The sequence below is a fragment of the Panthera tigris genome, chromosome C1, assembly GCF_018350195.1.
Source record: "Panthera tigris isolate Pti1 chromosome C1, P.tigris_Pti1_mat1.1, whole genome shotgun sequence".
In the NCBI taxonomy this organism is placed as follows: Eukaryota; Metazoa; Chordata; class Mammalia; order Carnivora; family Felidae; genus Panthera; species Panthera tigris.
The window spans coordinates 100,343,541-100,352,364 of record NC_056667.1 but is presented as its reverse complement, the minus strand read 5'-3'; the positions used below and the strand labels follow the sequence as shown (position 1 = coordinate 100,352,364).

At 35.5% G+C, this 8,824-nt stretch overlaps 1 non-coding gene across 1 annotated transcript; it reads right to left on the bottom strand.

Moving 5' to 3' along the window:
• Positions 1-690: 690 nt before the first annotated feature.
• Positions 691-752, bottom strand: LOC122241724. Its single transcript, XR_006221948.1, has one exon. It is a non-coding gene; the product is annotated as a U7 small nuclear RNA (small nuclear RNA).
• Positions 753-8,824: the final 8,072 nt, after the last annotated feature.

The following is an 8,824-nucleotide window of genomic DNA, read 5'->3' as shown; positions in this document are numbered from 1 at the left end:
TGCTAAGAATTTACCCAAGGGATACAGGAGTACTGATGCATAGGGGGCACTTGTACCCCAATGTTTATAGCAGCACTCCCAACAATAGCCAAATTATGGAAAGAGCCTAAATGTCCATCAACTGATGAATGGATAAAGAAATTGTGGTTTATATACACAATGGAGTACTACGTGGCAATGAGAAAGAATGAAATATGGCCCTTTTAGCAACATGGATGGAACTGAAGAGTGTGATGCTAAGTGAAATAAGCCATACAGAGAAAGACAGATACCATATGGTTTCACTCTTATGTGGATCCTGAGAAACTTAACAGAAACCCATGGGGGAGGGGAAGGAAAAAAAAAAAGGAGGTTAGAGTGGGAGAGAGCCAAAGCATAAGAGACTCTTAAAAACTGAGAACAAACTGAGGGTTGATGGGGGGTGGGTGATGGGTATTGAGGAGGGCACCTTTTGGGATGAGCACTGGGTGTTGTATGGAAACCAATTTGACAATAAACTTCATATATTGAAAAAAAAAAATTCTCTCTCTCCCTGTCTACCCCTCTCCCCCATTCTCTCTCTAAAATTAAAAATTAAAAAAAAAGAGTACATAATGGCTACCATTTATTGATGCTTATATGTGCCAAACTGTGATAATGTTGATTTTACAGAGGCTTTTTTTTTTTTTTTTTTTTTAAACGTATTGTGGAGAGGGTCTTCCGGTAAAAACCGGAAAACCTGCTAGACAAATTCTAAAAGAGCTGTAACACTTACAGAGGCTTTTTAAACTCTGCCGCTGGTGTCCTGGGATGCATGATATTAAAAAGAATTTTAATATGTATTTATTTATTTTGAGAGAGTAAGAGGGAGCCCAAGCAGGCTCCCAACACAAGGCTCAATCTCACAAATTCTGAGATCCTGACCTGAGCTGTAATCAAGAGTCTGATGCTTAACCAACTGAGCCACCCAGGTGCCCCTGGAATACCTGATATTTTTCAGAGTATTTGTGAGAATAATTGCCAAAGCAAAAATCAGTAATTATGTCTCCTTTTTGTGCCAGCATCTCTCTGCAAACTTACAAAAACGTCTTCTCATTGTAACTATCAACCATGATCAGAATTATTATTTTAATTAGAATTACGGTGACAATACACAATGCCTGGGGAAGGGGTGACTAACTCTTGATTTCAGAGCCACAACATTCTGGATTGGACATTTTAGCTGAACTTCAGTGTTCTGAATTTCTGCAAAGTTTCAGCACATATGCTTACCTCAGCTTGAATTCTTGAATTCCAATCAGCAAGGACTAGGTAATGTTAAGTACAGTTCATCTTTTCAGACAAATAGCCATAGTAAGGCTCCAAGAGAATGAAAGAAGTAAGTAAAGTAAAAACCATATTCTACTTCATGTAATACTGGAAAGATGCTGAATTTTCACTTGGGAGGTTTGGGAGATATCTGCCCCTTCTCTTTTCCTGTGTTGCCAAATGGAATTTATTAAGTATAAAACTACTCTTATTATAGTTGTGGTTTTCAGGTAGATTAATTTTAGAACAGATCTCTTTATATCAGCATTTCAGAGTTGGAAATACAATTTATGAAGACAAATCAGATATTTTTGTTTAAGGAAGTTTAGCAGGAAGTTGAATACAAAAATCTTCCATCATTCCATATTGTCACTGGATATAAGTGTGGTGTGTGTGGCGGGTGGTGGTGGGGGGGTGGGGTAGTTGCAATCATAAAGGGGCTCTGAATCAAGCCAAAATCAAGTTTCCTTATTGAACCAGAGAATATCCAAACAAGTTCCCCAGACGTCTCTCCATCTGGTTGCCACAACTAGTCTTTCTGTTCTGCAAAGCTCAGCCCCCGTACCTTCCTCCTCTTGTTCTTCATACTTTCCTCTTCTGTTCTCTCCCACTTCAAAATGCTCAAGAAATGCAATTCAGAGTCATTATACTGCCAGCAGCCTGCTCCATCTGTTTCTATCCACCAAGCTCCGTCTTAATATTTCTCAGTGCATTGTTCATTTCCCAAGGGCAACATAGGGCCCCATACACCAGGAAGAAGGAGTAAATCCAGGGTGTGGTTTCATTCAAATCTGCATTTGAGATCTATGCTCTTCCCCAGTAAGTGATTTTGTATAGTTTGTTGCCTATTAACGTGTGACCTTTGACTGGAGGGTTTCCTGTGCACTGCATATGTGCTCAGTATCCCTCTCATGTGGTAGATAATGTCTTTGATTGCAATGACACTTACTGATGCTTAGAAGATTTATTCAGGCTCACTCTTGGAAGATCCTTCTGTTGCATTTTTGGCTTATACTAGTTTTCAAAGTCTTTGGGGGAATTAGAATGAAAGAGCCTACCTTTGACTCTTCCTAAGAATATTCCTATGGTTATTTTATTTTTTTTTAGAGATTTTTACCACCTTACATAGGTTCTCTCCCTTACATTCAAGAGTTCCTGTCATTGGACAATGTCAGAATATATACTGAAAATGTCATTCATTTTCAGTATATATAAGCAAGAGCAAGTATCAGTTTAAGGGAAATACATTCATAAAGCTCACTCACACAAAAAAATGATTCTTCCTAAAAGATAGAAATACACATGAGGCTGCATATGTTGAAGCAGAATTATTGGATGTCCACCAACCAGCCAGACAGGAATTCTTAAATGTGGAGATAATCAATTTAAAAAGAAAGATGTTTCCTATTGCACCATCGTTTTGTTGTTTTAATTTGAAAGCTGCTTTGTCTAGGATGGACATCGGTTAAAAATAGATTATAATACTTATGTTTCTGACAGTGTGATACCTTAAATACAATGAGCAACTTGCTCCTTACCAAAAACTTCTGAATAAGCAGTCAGATTAAAAATAAAAACATTCTGAATAAAATTATATTTGAAAAAATATTAAAATATACTATTGAGCTGAACAGAATGTAAGAAATCTCCAAGACCAAAAACAAAGTAAAAGCAGGAAACCAGAAAAGTATGAAAACACCAAAGTGACCATGAACTTTTGTACTATCAATTCTGCCAGGAGTGGATAGGCTATCAGTAGTTACCCCCACATAAAACCGAAACTACAGGGATGCCTTGGTGGCTCAGTCGGCTAAGCGTCTAATTTCGGCTCAGGTCATGATCTCAGTTTGTGAGTTTAAGCCCTGCATTAGGTTCTGTGCTGAAAGCTCAGAGCCTAGAGTCTGCTTCACATTCTGTGTCTCCCTCTCTCTCTGCCCCTCCCCTGCTCATGCTCTGTCTCTCTCAAAAACTGAGAACAAACAGAGAGTTTATGGGGGGTGGGAAGGAGGGGAGGGTGGGTGATGGGTATTGAGGAGGGCACCTTTTGGGATGAGCACTGGGTGTTGTATGGAAACCAATTTGACAATACATTTCATATATTGAAAAAATAAAAAATAAATAAATAAATAAATAAATAAACATTAAAAAAACCTTTTTTTTAAACTGAAACTACAGAGCAGTACACCTTTGGTGAAATAGAAGGCCTAAATACATACATATATAAATCCCACTCCAGAAAGGGTGACAGCAAGGAAACCAGCTTGCCCTAGCATCGGTAGAGAGGAAAAGCTAACTCTCTCTGGAGACTGCAAAATGACAAGCCCACCCGCATAGATTTGTAGGTTTGTGACCACAAAACTTCAAATATAGAATTAGTATCCACATACCTATGGGAGAAAGACACATTCAATTCATGCCTTAAAGATTTCATTAATATAAACTCAGAGAAAATAGTAACAAAATGTATCAAGAAAACAGTGCTCCATAAATGAGAACAAAACCAACAAGGATATATTCAGACACAGTTAACACTTCAAACAACAGAATTATCACATAAGAATATAAAATAAGTATGCTTACTATGTTAATAGAAAAAATAAGAATATCAAATAGGTTAAGAAATAAGATACTCGAAACAAAGAAAATGACCAGGCAGATTTGAAAAAAAAATCACATAGACCTACTAGGGCTGAAATTAAAAAGAAAGAAAGAAATGTTAACAGAAATTTAGACATGGATGAAGAGAGAATTAGTGAGTTAGAAAGTAAGTTTGAATGAATTTCAGAAAACTCAGTACAGAGAAACAAAAATATGGAAAATACAAAAGAATTAATAAATGTGAGGAACAGTGTAGGAAGATCAAATATAAATCATGGAGTTTCAAATGAAAACAATAGAAAAAAATAGAAGACAGGATATATGTGAAGACATAACTGCTGAGAAAATTCCCAGAATTTATTAAAGATATTACTTGGCAGATTCAGGAAGCAGAATGAATCCCAAGCTGCATAAATAAAAAGCAACCCATAACTAGGTACATCATAGTGAAACTGTAGAAAACCAAAGGTGAAGAGAAGATCCTGATAAAACCAGAGACAACATAATGACTATACATAAAGAAACAACAATTAAACTTATTGCTGACTTGTCAGCAACCATGGAAGCCAGAAAATTGGAAAATAATTTCTTCAACATTCTGAAAGAAATAAATTATCAGTTTAGAATTGTATGCCAAATGAAATGATCTTTTTAAATTTATTTTTAAATTTTTTTAACGTTTATTTATTTTTGAGAGACAGAGCATGAGCAGGGGAGGAGGGGCAGAGAGAGAGAAATACAGAATCAGAAGCAGGCTCCAGGCTCTGAGCTGTCAAACTCATGAACTGCGAAATCATGACCTGAGTAGAAGTCAGACGCTTAACTGGCTGAGCCACCCAGGCGCCCCTACCAAATGAAATGATCTTTGACAATTCAATCTTTGAATGCTTTTTCATACAAATGAAATCTAAAATATTTATCACTAACACATAATCATTAAAATAAATTGTAAGGGTTGAACTGCACAAGGATAGGAAATTATATAAGAGGAAAGGTCTGAAATGGAAGAAGATATAATGAGTAAAGAATAACCCAAATTGTGGGTAAATCTAAGCATCTAAGCAAACACTGGCTGTCTTTTGGAGGAGAGATCAAAATGGAATGATATGCTAGCCAACAGTGGTGTACAAATGACAAGGGATTGGTGGAATTTAAAGCAGTCCAAAGTTCTTGTTTTGTTTATGAGGAGACTTTGATAACATAAGTATGCATGTTAAGATTTCTAAGATAATCTTTAAAAGAATGTACATGGAGTGTTTAACTTGTAACTAGTAGAGGCTAAAAATGAAATAGTAAACAAAAGTTTCGGCAAATAAAAAAAATAATAATAAAATAGCAAGAAAGAAGACAAAAACACAGCTAGAAAAGCAGAACAAAGAGAAACTACAAAATAATAAAATAATATAGTGGAAATAAATTCAGATAAATTGGCAATAATGATAATCAGTATATAAAAAATAATAGACTTTAAGGCAAAAATCATTCTTTAGAAGCCACAGAATCACTATACAATGATAGAAACTTGCATATTACTAATAAGACATAATAATTCTGAACTTGTATGAATCAACTGACTCAGCTTCAACAGATATAGAATAAAATTTGATAAAATCTCAAGGATGGTTTTAAAAATTTAAATTTAAGAAAAGAGATTTTAACACCTCTCTAAATAATTGATAGATTAACCAGGCAATAAATCAGTAGTAATATTGAAAAAAAATGAATAATACATACTCGATCATAGGTCTTCACACAGGCCACTGCTTCCATCAATTAGGGAATACTCGTTCATTTTAAGTACACATAAAACATTTACAAAAATGTCTCACAGATGTTTCCATAAATTGTGTGTCAGTAAATTTCAAAGAATAAACATCATTCAGAACAAATTAACCATAATACAATTAAGTTAAAAATGAAGATTAAAAGAGGTGCCTGGGTGGCTCAGTCCGTTGAGCGTCAGACTCTTTGTTTCAGCTCAGGTCATGATCTTATGGTTTGTGAGCTTGAGCCCCATATCGGGATCCATGCTGACAGAGCCTCTCACTCTGTCTCTCTCAAAATAAATAAACTTAAAAAATTAAAAATAAATAAGTAAACATTAAAAAAATTTTAATATGAATATTAAAATGATAACTGGGAAAAAATCCACACATTTGGAAACATAAAATTACAATTCTAGTAACCGATGGGTCAAAAAAGAAATTACAAAGCAATACCAACCGATAATAAAATACTGCTTATCAAAACTTGTGATATAAAGCTAAAATAGTACTTACAGCAAAATCTGAAGTCTTAAATGATTATATTAGCAAAGAAAAAAGGCTAAAATTAATGTACTAAACATCCATCTTTATAAATTTAAAAATAACAGAATACAACACAGTAAATAGAAGGAAAAACAAAGGTAAGAGTAAATAATAATAAAATAAGAGACAAACATTCAGTTTGCCCTGTAATTTTTAGAAAAGCCCTGTAATTTTTAGAAAAGACTAATAAAATTAGCAAATCTCTGGAAAGATTACTCAAGAAAAAAGAATGGAGGTAGATATACATAACCTTCAGAATGAAGAGATATAGAGATATAGTTCCCTTCAATTATAAAAATAATGAGAGATTATAACAACTTCGTATCATTAATTGTAAAACAAAAAATGCAAATTTTTTAAGAAAAGTGTAACTTCTTGAAACTAACTCAAGAACAACTAGAAAACCTAAATAGTGTTAAAATCATTAAGGAAATCAAATCCGAGGCCAAATACATAAAACAAACAAACACAAAAGACGTCACCAGGCCCGTACAGTTGTATAAGTGATCTACTCCAAACAATCTAGGGACTGATAATTCTAGACTTACTCGAACTCTATCAGCAAACAGAAAAAGAATACTTCCCAATCCATTTTATAGACTAATATAATTTTGTTATCAAAACAAAACTAGGACAGTATGAAAAAGAAAATTACAAGTGAATTTCTTTTGTGGACAGAGATAGTTTTAATTCCCCTCAAGCAATGAGAAGGACTGGGTTGAATTCAACTTACAGTAATAAAAATATTTACAAACTGTAACAATATAAGAAAATATCAAGAAATTTTCTTTTCATCGAGCGGCAAATAAAAGTACTAAAACTGGAGACCCTAGAGTTTCGCACCAGTAGAGATTCTGTATCTACATGGATGAGCAACGCATGGCCTCCAATTCCTGACACCGGGAGTCGGGTGAATAGACCATGTGGGGCCTCCTCTCTGACGCATCCCGTGCAAATTCATACAGGTCTGTAGTAATCATAAGACGCCACTATGGACAAACACCTTAGTAATAATCTGATCATTCTTTAAGGAACTCTGCAGTCAAAAATGAGATGAGAAGAAGGTTAAGAATGTGCCATACAAATGGGGAGTAGTAATATGTTGAGTGTGTTTTAATGAGAGGTGAAAATCCCCACAGAACAAGGAGTTGTAGGAAGAGAAATGAGGGTAGAGAGGGAAAAGGATGGTCAGTGGCGATGGTACAGTTTTGAAAGTGGGGAAATGGAGTGTGGTGGGCAAAAACAGACTACTGAAAACAGACTACTGAAAACAGACTACTGTGAGTGTGAATGGTGTCAGTTCTTGGTAGTACCAAAAAAGTAAGGTAAAAAAATTATGCTGGTAACTGAATTCTAAGCCACATGAGAGTAGGAAGAGCATCTACCATGTTCTAAGCATAGGTCCTGGCATATGATAGACACTCAGCATACTCTGTTGCATGAATGGGTGTGTGAATGAATGCATAGCTAATAAAATATTAGCAGGGTAGAAGGAACCATGTGGTATTGGATTAGAGTGGTACACATCTGCATGAATTTATGTTTACCCAAATGGGCAGATAGAGATAATTATTGTGTATATGTGTATATACACGTGTTAGTTCTTAATTCTGCCTAGTGACAGCCCCGGAAACAGGTACCACTCTGGTAGCTACAAGCATTCCCAGCACCCAAATCTGGGGTTTTAAACCCATTCTCCAATAAAAAAGAAGCAGGGCTCTGGAGATTCTAGGGCTGGGACAGGGAATATGCAATATGAGACTGGGGCATCTGGGAGTGCCAGAAAGTAAAGAGGGGATAAAAGAGAGAGAGAGGAGAAAAGGAAAGACAGAACAATGAGGGAAGAATATGTCAAGGGGACCCAGGAGTCAACTGAAGGAACTCCCTATGGTCAAAACTGGAACAACTAAGCTAAGCACTCAATAAACATGGTAGTATTGGATTAGAACCTGAAAGATCAAAAATACAACTCCTTACTGACACAAAGAAATGATTGAATAAATAAATGGGAGAGAGTAGATTTCTGATACAGAAGAATTCCAAATACTTACCTAGACACTGCCCCCCTCAGGGAGGCGGAGCATAACTCCTTAAACCTTAAGTGTGGGTTTAAGTCACTACACATAGTGACTTCCTTTCAAAGAAAGGAAGCATCAAATCATCAAAAGGTGGTGCTAGAGGGGGGTACTTTATAGTGGAGAACCCTACCAACCACTACCTTAGTCAGGTGTTTGAGGTTAACATCATCAATGATAAGTCATGTTGATAGCATATACCCTTGGTATCATGTGATGTCCTACTCTTAACTGGCACTCTATGCCTTTATTCTTTCTCCTCAATCCTGTAACTCCAGTCTAAGCATAAGGAAAACAGGCAAATCAAAATTGAGGGATATTCTATAAAATATCTTACCACTTGAAACTGTCAAAGTCATCAAAAACAAGGAAAGTTTGAGAAATTATCACAGTTTAGAGGAACCCAAAGAGACAAGATATCTAAGTGTAGTGCAGTATCCTGGATATGATCTTGGAACAAAGAAGTAGGTAAAAACTATTAGTTAATAATAGCATATCAATATTGGTTCATTAGTTGTCGCAAATTTACCATACTAATTTAAGATGTTAACAATA